The sequence below is a fragment of the Eleutherodactylus coqui genome, chromosome 2, assembly GCF_035609145.1.
Source record: "Eleutherodactylus coqui strain aEleCoq1 chromosome 2, aEleCoq1.hap1, whole genome shotgun sequence".
NCBI classification, from domain to species: domain Eukaryota; kingdom Metazoa; phylum Chordata; class Amphibia; order Anura; family Eleutherodactylidae; genus Eleutherodactylus; species Eleutherodactylus coqui.
Window position 1 is genome coordinate 330,758,661 of NC_089838.1, and position 10,694 is coordinate 330,769,354.

Below are 10,694 nucleotides of genomic sequence, written 5' to 3' on the forward strand. Positions count from 1 at the left end.
TTTGCTAAGATTTTGCTTTATTTTATCTGCAGTGCACTCTGCTTATGTCCACGCAACATGCCGGTGTTACAACGCCCCTGGTCCTGTTACCTTGCCGCCTCTGGAAAAGGGAAGTGGGAATAATCAGCTTGTAGCTCTTTCCTTCCAGACTAATATATATGATCATGCACTTACTAATGAGACAGGGGTTCTATACAAGTTATGCAGTTTTTTTTACCTGAATTAGTGAAAGTCGCACCTCTCCTAACCTAATTATGGTTGTCACCTTTATAGTCATTCTAATTTCTGTTTGTCGTTGCATACAGTGTATTCCGACCCTGATGACTGCCTGGTCCACCTGTCCCACTACGATGTCCAACAAAAAGCCCACTGTCAGCGCAACCGTCGTCATCATGGATCCAGAATGTGATGATGTCGAACCATCCTATACCCCCATGGCAGTAGTAGGCCTAGTCGTCTACAACACAATACGAGTCTAGGGTCAGCGGTGGGGGATTGGGGTGAAACGGAGCAGGGCGAGTTTAGTGAAACAGATAGTTTCAAGGGGGGTCTGTGGTGGAAGTCCAGTATTCCTATATTTTGGGCCTTGGCAGTAGACAGTTGTCAATTGAACATTCTGTATACATATTTCTGTCTTGCTACAAATATAATGTCTTGCTACAAGTTATGCAATAGGTACTTCCGCTTATATGAAATATCTGTTTTATAAACTCTGCTGACAAAGATGGAATTTAGCAATTTAGCCCGTAACCAACATGTATAAATATATTTGACTGTCCAGCTGCATGCACTAATACGGAACTAGGAATCAGACATGGACAACCGCAGAAATTTCCCCAGCGACTTTACTGGAAACGTATGCAAATAACATGGGAGGTTTGTGCAATTTATAGTTCATGATGTAACATCCAATCATATCGAAGGAACCCCACGTGGCTCCAAGACAACCCACTCATTTCATCCACCACCTGATGGCCAATCACAGATGACCGGAGGATGGAAGAATTGCAAGATGCTTATCCAATAATTAAACAATACGTTGTATGCATGTAATTTTTGGCCTGCCCAGATGGGCGGATTTGTTAAACTCTTAAAATAGGCTACACGCCGATGATTAAAGTTAGAATTGAGGAAGCTATGCATGCTGAACATCGTGTCAGTGTGGGAACTTCTTATGCGCATTATCAATTCAGAATTAATATGGAGGGCTGTAAGCATTCCAAATTGAGTAAGGCGTGGTTCCAAAAGGAAGGTTCCACGACACTATGAGGTGTTTTAGAGTCCTGTTCACTGGAAAGATTATTTTACAGCACACTCTTAGACCCCTAAACATTTCATCCTGGACCAAGCAGGGTTGTTGGATGTCGACTACTTCCCAAATATTTTGAACTGCTTTTACCAATTCTTCAATATTATAGGTAGAAAAAATATATATTTTCTATAGTCTTCGTCGATTGGGGGGGGGGGGGGGCTGTTAACTTGTAAAGCTCTCCCTCAGATAACTTTCTTCAATAATTCGGATGTAGAGGACATTTATTGCTGATAATGGGCCCTTTTTGCTGGTCTAAACGGGCATGGCTGGAGCTGGGGGACTGGTTCTACTTTTAATGCTTGAACCTCTTCTCGGACCATCTGACAGAGATTATGCATTATGGATTCTTCTTCCTCCATGACTATATTTGTCATAGAGTCAGTGCAAATTAATTTCATTGCATTATCATCTAACTTTTTGAAGTATAAAGCACATTCTTTATTTTTTTTATATCAGTCTGGAGTTTCATCCTGCAATAACAGGAGAAGCCACTATACAAAACAGACAGCCTGTCCATGAGCTTTTTGTCAAAGTGGACTACTCACGGTTTGTAAGCTTCCCGTCACCTTCCATGCTATCCATAGCATTTTCGAGTCGACTGAGCTGTAATCCTGCAGGAGAGGCTCACTGCAGTAGAAGCTGACGCCTTTCTGAATTTGATGGGGCTGACACCACTGGAGTGTGCGTCTATCATTATCGAGCACTGTGCGGCGCTATGTCATCACTAAGCGCCCCTGCGCCAGACGCCGCATTGTCTGCTCAATGTTGGGCCCATGCACAGAGATGCAACATATATAAGAATGGTCATGGTGATCCGGAGACCCCCACCGCTCATTGAGGTGTTGCAGGACCGCGTGCTTCATCTCTCTAGTAAGTGATCCTTCTGTCCTATCAACCCTCCATGGAGGAACTCTTCTTTGTCCAATTGGACAGGAAGAACACTGGAGAATGGTGGTAGGAGGTGCCCTTTTGAACTCTCATCTTCCTCTACCAGCAGGAAGTGGGCAACCCCCGTATGTGCCGACAGGATGGACGGAATGGTAAAATAAATCTTCAGATTGCAGGTATGTTTCAACAGGGTGGATAGCTAAATAGCAAAAATTGCAATAACTTGTGCAATGCTCCTCCATACGGCAATTTGCCCGTCTGCATTCTGCTGGGAAGTGGTGTCTGTACCTGCCCTTGTGTATATTTGTATTAGTAAATGCATTAGCACTGCTTAAGCTAAGGCTATACCATTCATCCTGCTGAGGGGACAGTATAGTTATCATTACCTTCTGTAATCACCTAAATAAACTACAGGCCATAATCATACAGTCAGGAGGATGAACTGTGAACTCCTCTATTATACCTGTGTGACAGAAGCTTTGTGTTCATCATCAGTAACTGTAACAAGAGCGCCTGTGTCCCCCTGTAGGCACATTCTGTGCTAGATCCTTGTAACATCACACAGACTGAGAATCTGACTAGAAATTGAAGATCGAGCTGGTCAGAAGATCACATGACCATCTGAGGAAAAGGAGGTCGGAAGATTCAGATAGAAAGAAATAACTAATAAGGTTAACACTAGCTGACATATATACTGGGGGGATAGCAACATAATGAATGAATTAAAAAAAAAAAATCACAGGAGTGGCCCTTTAAGGCCTCATGTCCACTTGCAAATTCGGATTTTAAATCCGCAGCATTTTTCCCGCATGCGGATACGCGCCCCATAGGGATGCATTGGACACCCGCAGGTAGTTAAATACCTGTGGATGTCATTTTCCCCTGCAGACGCGGATCCGCGTGCAGGAAAAAAATCCGGACCATGCTCCATTTAGGTGCGGGTCTCCCGCAGGCTTCTATTGAAGCCTATGGAAGCCGTCCGATCCGCGGGAGACCTAAAATCAGAATATACTCACCTGCTGTGGGCCGTGCGTGTCTTCCCTTCTTCCCGGCCGAATCTTCTTGCTTCGGCCCAGCGGATGTGCCCGATGCATACGCGCGGCACGCAGACGGCATGCCGAGCCGAAGAAGGAAGATCCAGCCGCGAAGAAGGGAAGACACGCACGGCCCACAGCAGGTGAGTATATTCTGATTTTAGCGCTCATGTCCGTGGGGCAGGAGGGACCCGCTGCGGATTGTCCATGAAGAATCCGTAGCGGGCCTGATTTTCCCCGTGGACATGAGGCCTAATAAAAATGATACAACGCATTATATATACCTAAAATGGTACCAATAAAGGCTACAGCTCGCCCCGTAATGAATGAGCTGTCAGAAGAAGGAACAAGGTATGGCTACTGAAAAGAGGAAAAAATCTGAAAAATCGTTGTGTTATTAAGTAGGCTGCGTCTTTAAGGAGTTAATAGCTGTAATGAGGATTTGGTACTTTCCAGATGCCCAACCTGTTACCAATTTACTCCAAGTCAACCCTTTGATTCAGATAGTCCTCACTTGGGGCATGCTGACCCGCCGACTTCAGTATATTGACGATTGATAAGTTTATTTTGAGTCAGCTGCTACTTTTTTTTTTAAATCATAATTGACCGCCATAAAACCTGATTAAAGGAGCGGATGATTAATAATTAATGTCTGTCTGAGAGATGGATGATTGGGACCTCAGGTGCAGAAAAGACAGAAGTGTTACAGAAGTGACACCTATTATTCGCTAACCACAAAAATTATATGTTTGCAGCTTTCAGAGTACAGCGGCTCTTCTTCAGGATGGATACAAGTGAATGACTGAGAGAAAACATGTATAGAATGTTACATATGGACATTATATACGGGCGATCCATCATCAAGATAAGCCGGAGCAATAAAACTGTTACAGGTGTTACAGATGGATGGGCAACGAGATGATATCACCGATCTGGAGTCCAGGCGTTAGTAACGGGCGGCTCTAATCAGCTGGCATGCTCAGCGTTCTCTCCCTGCCATTCTTAAAGGATCTTTCAGTATTATGAGCGACGTTTTGAAACAACCCGTTAATATAACAACCAGCAAAACTGCAAATCACTTTATTCACCTAGAAAGAGTTTTTGTGCTAAAAATCCCTCTAAAGTGCTGGTCACCGGGGGGCTTCTATATAACTTGTTGTCCGTTGTCTGGTGTCAAGTGAAGTCTGTCTGTAGTAATACAGTTAACAAGACAGAGAACAGGAAGTGGAGGAGGGTGATGGTGCCCACAGTTAAGTCTATGGAGAGCAGAGAAGAGGGGCAGAGAAAAGAGAGAAGTGGCAAATGAGGTGTAACACTGATAAATGTAAGGTTCTGTGCATGAGCAGAGGAAATACAAGTCACCATTACACACTAAGTAGGAAACCGCTGACACAGAAAAGGACTTGGGGATTTTAGTGAACTGTAAACTTAACTGGAGCAACCAGTGTCAGGCAGCTGCTGCCAAGGCAAATAGGATCATGGGGGGCATCAGAAGAGGTCTAGGGGCGTATGAGGGAACCCTGGAGGTCTCTTCCAACTCTACCATTCTATGAAACGGTACTAAAAAGTCCCCTTTCTTCCTCCAGCATGAGAGCTTATTTAGATAGCCAAATGTCTTGATTAGAGATGAGCGAGTATACTCGCTAAAGGCAATTACTCGAGCGAGCATTGCCCTTAGCGAGTACCTGCCTGCTCGAGACTGAAGGTTTGGGTGCTGGCAGCAGGAAGGGAGCTGCGGGGGAGAGCAGGGAGGAACGGAGGGGAGATCTCTCTCCCCCTCTCTCCTCCCCGCTCCGCCCTGCTGACTGCCGCTACTCACCGCTCCCCCGCGCCGGCACCCGAACCTTCAGTCTCTAGCGGGCAGGTACTCGCTAAAGGCAATGCTCGCTCGAGCAATTGCCTTTACCGAGTATACTCGTTCATCTCTAGTCTTGATGTAACATTTTTTTAGCCCCTTGACGCTACAAGATGTAAAGGTACATCCAATGGATGACATGAGCTCAGAAGCTGAACCTGCAGCTGCCCTCACGCTGCAATAGCGGCTGTTAACCCCTTACATGCCACAATCAATGTTATTTGCCCACCATGATGTACTTGCAAGGGGAAGCGATAGGTTACCATGGCAACTGGACACCAGACGATGGCATTTGGGTTGCCATGGCCCTACGATACGTACAGCAATGTATGTATTAGCATTGCTATTATAGGATCGCTGTTTTAAGGCATACAAAAATGTAAAACAATAAAAAAAAAATAAAAATTTCGCCCACTTTCCTACTAATCAGAGCCCAAATGCTTGCTTTGTTTATTTTGCCTCAGAAAAAAAAACCATAAAAAGGATAAAAAAAACCCTAAATGTACCTTAAAATGGTACCAATAAAAACTAGAGCTCATAGAGCTCCGTTGATGGAAAAATAAAAAAAGTTCTGGGACTTTGAATGCAACAAGGCAAAAACTGAATTTCCAAAAGTGGAAAAATATTTTTAAAAATATTTAGGTTTTGTTTGTAATTTGTTTGATTGTTGTAATTGTAAGCTAAAAAAATGTATATATACATTTTTGTTATTGCAATAGTACCAATGCAGAAAACCATTCATCGTGTCATTTATGCTGCCCGATTCTCCCTTACAAAAAATGTAATAGGTTTGCTATTAGAGATAAGCGAGCATACTCACTAAGGGCAATTACTCGATCGAGCATTGCCCTTAGCGAGTACCTGCCCACTCGGGAGCAAAGATTCGGCTGCCGCAGGCGGACGGGGAGCAGCGGGGGAGAGCGGGGAGGAACGGAGGGGAGATCTCTCTCTCTCCACCCCGCTCATGGCCGCAACTCACCTCTCACCTGCGCCGGCAGCCGAACCTTTTCTTCCGAGCGGGCAGGTACTCGCTAAAGTCAATGCTCAATCGAGTAATTGTCCTTAGCAAGTATGCTCGCTCATCTCTATTTGCAATACATTATATGCATCAAAAAAAATCTGTAACAATGAAACTGCAGTTTGTCATGCAAAAACAAGCCTTCATACGGCCGTGTAGGCGGAAAAGGAAAAAAAAGCGATGGTTTTCAAAAAGTGGAGATGGAAATCAAAAAAATCATGCCGTCCTTCTGGCCTAAATAGGCCCTGTCCTTTAGGGGTTATACTCTAGGTTTTTCTCGCATCCATTTGCGCTCCAGCAGCTTGTAGCTATATGTTCCCTGGTTAAGCAGTAAAGGTAAAGTGTTGTGTACTGACTGTACATAAGGCCACACCTATCATGGCAGAAATGCACTAACGAGTGATCCGTGATTAGCTAGAGAGGTCGCACCTAACTGTGAGGTAGGACGCTCACAACTGCAGAATATCTAAACATACACCGCCTTGCATTCTAATAGTTGTACCGGCTGTGCCAGGTACGCTTTATCTGATGGCGGTCTACCAAATGTTCCATGCTCGGCAAAAATTCCATCTTCTCTATTTTGCTGCTTTCCAATCAATCATGTTCCTGCTTTCCACCTACCTCCTTAGAATGAATGGCCAATGTAGGCAGAATGTGAGGGCTGGAGCAGCCCGGGTCTAACTTGGCACGCACTCCTTGACATTTCAAGCCCTTTGATCTACAGCTGTGGTTTGGGCTCCATCCAGCCATAACATTACCAGATCCTGTTGAGGTGGAACGCTGCGTGTCGAATGACATACTGAAGGACGTAAAGCAGGAAAGCTTGGCCCATTGTCAGAAATTGTATAGGACGAGACTTGCATCTTCCATTTACTAAGAGATCGTCCTGACAAAACTGCTTTTGAGGCAACTTCCCCTCCCGTTCATCAAACACCTGGCTGTCAGGATCCCTCCCCGCCTTGAAGATTAATAGTCAGTGGTGTAAAACATTGCAGATCAAATATGATAAACAGTATTAGGCCTCCGCTCACTGAAGGATCCCACCTGTTCCTAGCAGTGTACAGAAAACCACTTTATAGTGCGGATTTTATATATACCTGCCTCTGGATGGTGAACAATGAAACACTTGGAGCTGCTTGTTGGATGATCAGACGATCCCCTCTATTGGTGGTCTGTCAAGGCATCCTGGGCCAGGTCGCCTTGCGTGCGGGCTCTAATGAATCAACTGGTCAGAACGGCCGGTGGGGACAATTCATCCATACGACCATCCAGCTTCTCACATCCCAATAACGCGCCCCTCTCAGACTCTGGTCGCTGGGTGACATCTCTTCTCTGCGCCGTAGAGGCATCTAGTGGCCAACAAGCTCTACACAAGCGGAAGAAGAGGTCACTACACACACGAAGCCTCCGAGAGCCTCTTACCAGCCAAGGGGGGAACCACTTTTAGGGCTTCAGCTGGCAAGGCCATTTATCTAATCCCCACAACTCATCATCTGCACACCTGCTTGAGATGCAGTTAACTGCATGCCGAGTTCTGCAGTAAAACTTCATTTAGGGAAGATATATATGATATAATGTTTAATATTTTTTGAGGAACGAGTTGTATTTTTCAATGGTGTTATGTAATGTATCATAATATACTGAAAAGCTCCATACAAACCCCCTACACATAGGACGTAGCTGAACATCCAGTGTCGGTAAGGGGTATTCGCATCTCAGGAATCCTATTTCAATGTGCTTAAAAAAAAAAAAAAAAACATAACGCACTCCCCCATAAAACATTTATTTCTAAAGTGCTCCGTTCTCCAGATATTGATGCCTCTGGTCGCCTAAGAAACTGACCATGTCTTCTATGGAAAGGAATAAAGTACAACTGTAGCTGGTGCCTGGGCTTAAGGCTAGCGTGTATGCACTGATTTAGAAAGAAGTGCACAAGTGCCGATTCCTCTGCTAGTTTAGACTTCCAGTCTGCAGTACTTAAAGGGCTATATCCAGCGAAAACACATTTTCCATCCATGTGCCTCATCAGTCAATTGCCTGTCGCACTCAGGAGGTCGTCTCTGTGTATTCCAGGCACTTCTATTCGGTGCAGCTCCTTGTCTGATGCTCATCTTGATGGTGTGATTTTTACTTGCAGTATAACATCAATCCCATAAATCTGCACAGCATTAGCTGAGGCTGTACCATTTCTGCCTGCTCAAGAGACAGTGGGGGTTGATATAGCTACATAATGAATGGAGGTAAAGGGGGGGGGGGGGGGGGAGAGAGATTCACTGGCGTGGCCCTTTAAAACATCCCTAAGTCCTTGGTTTGTTGGAGGTTTCCATAATCTGTACCTTTATGGCACTTCTAGTGTTATCAGATTTACCAGTACAAGCAGGAATAATCCCTCCGTTTTGGGAGTTACTAAGTGCCCCATCTTATAGGCTAGCTCTCGCACTTCCTATTGTTTAGGAACATGCTTCAATAACTAGGGGACATTCATAGCTAATTAAGCTCTTCTGCTTCATGAACCTAAGCCATTCATTTTCATTCCTATTAAACCCTCACCTTTTTCTAGTCTACCAGCACCCCCGTTGCCCTAATCTGTACCCCAGTGTTTTTGGTTTTTTTTAAATGTTTTTATTGAGTTTTTTTGCAAATTAATTGTTTGACATACAACGTTCCTGTACACACTGCACATATAAACCCTCCCCCGCTACACCCCAGGGTCTCTCTCATATTAACCATCTCAATGCCCGTGAAGGATAATGTAAGCGGTGAAATCGGTTTTGTTCAGGCTCTGCATTCACCCTTTGAGTGGCACGCCCGGAAGTTCTCCGGGCCGAGCTCCACTGCCCATAGCGATATAGCCCAGAAGCCCCCTCCTTTTCTTTTTTTCCTCCCCTATTTAAAAAAATCCTAATTCCTTTAGTTATCTATCGCCGTCGCTGTAGGAGGGCTTGCTTTTTGCCGGACGAGTTGTATTTTCCATTGTGCTATTTAAAGTACCATATAATGTACTGAAAAACTTTTACAAAATTCTGGCGTAAACAAAAAAAAAAATGACATTCCGCCATCTTTCGGTGCGTCTTGTTTCTACGGTGCAACTAAAATGACCTGGTAACTTTATTTTATGGGTCGGTACAATTACTGCGATACCAAACGTGTATTGTTGTCTTTTTGCTGGAGTACTTTAATTTTCTTAAACTATTTCCTGCTGCATCTTCTGCGCGCAGTAACTTTTACTTTTCCGTCGACGTACTTGAGCAAGGGCTCATTGTTTGCGAGATGCCCTGTAGTTTACATTAGTGCTAATTCGGAATACATACGACTTTTTGTTCGCTTTTTATTGCATTTTTTCTGGGAGACAGGGTGACTGAAAAAGTGCATTTCTGGCATTATTTTTCTTCCGGACTTTGTTCACCGTGGGGTGTAAATAATGCACTACTTTGATAGATTGGACATTTACGGCCGCGGTGATACCAAATATGTAATTTTTTTATGATAGATTTTTTTTATTATAGATATGACAAAAGGAGGGGGATTTAAACTTTTTACTTTTTTTTTTAAAGCTGTGAAAAAGTAGCGAAAAAGAAAAAAAAAAAAAACTACTTCAATTTGGTATTGGCATAACCGTACCGGGCTGTAGAATTACTTTAATACATTATTTATACGGCTCAGAGAATGCAGTGAAAAATTAAAATAAAAAACATGCCAGAATTACAGATTCTGTTAATTTTGCCACAAAAAAAAAATGGAATAAAAAGCAATCAAATTTTTACCCGTTCCAACTTGTAACTTTTGCTACTATTTTAACGTCCGCATTTAATAACGATATCGGCCTGGACGAGTCCATCACCAGGGGGTCCTTTCCTGGTTTTAACAATATAGTTATCATCGCTTTTTTCATTGATTGTGGTAATTCTCCACGGTTTTCCGCCTCAGCAATAATGTTGAGGCGGCGTGGTAGAACATCTGCAAATTGCTTACAGTATTTCATGGGACGCTCATCCTCTCCGGCTGCTTCATTCTTCTGCATGTCATTCACCACTTCCTGTAACTCCTCCAATTCTAACGGCGCATCGAGAAAATCCCGTTCATCCAACAAAGTGGGCGTTTCTATTCCCACCAAGTCTTGTTCAGCCGATTTAACTTGGATGGGTACAGGGGGGCGTAGAACGCTCGAGCGGTTTCTTTAATGGAGGGTGTATCTCTGATGGGGTTTCAATTCTATAATATAGGTAGGATTATTCTGTGTGCGGGCTATGACCGCCAACATGTGGCCCTTACGTTCCCCCTCCTCATAAGCTTGTTTACAAAACCTATCTTTGGTGGCTGCTGTGTCTATGGAATACGTATTGAGTGCTTTCTGAGCTTTCATGCATTTAGTGCTAGCATAGGGTCTTCTACAGATTTGGCCTCCGTATCTGTCAATTGCTCCCGTAAGGCCCGTCCCGTATCTCTATGCAACAAATCAGGCCAAAACTAGACACAAACATCCCTCTACTATAAGCTTTCATGGCCTCCCAGAACATGAATGTATTTGTCGCTCCAGTGTAATTAAACATATTCTACTAGTAATCCCTTCTTGCTTTTTTAATCTAA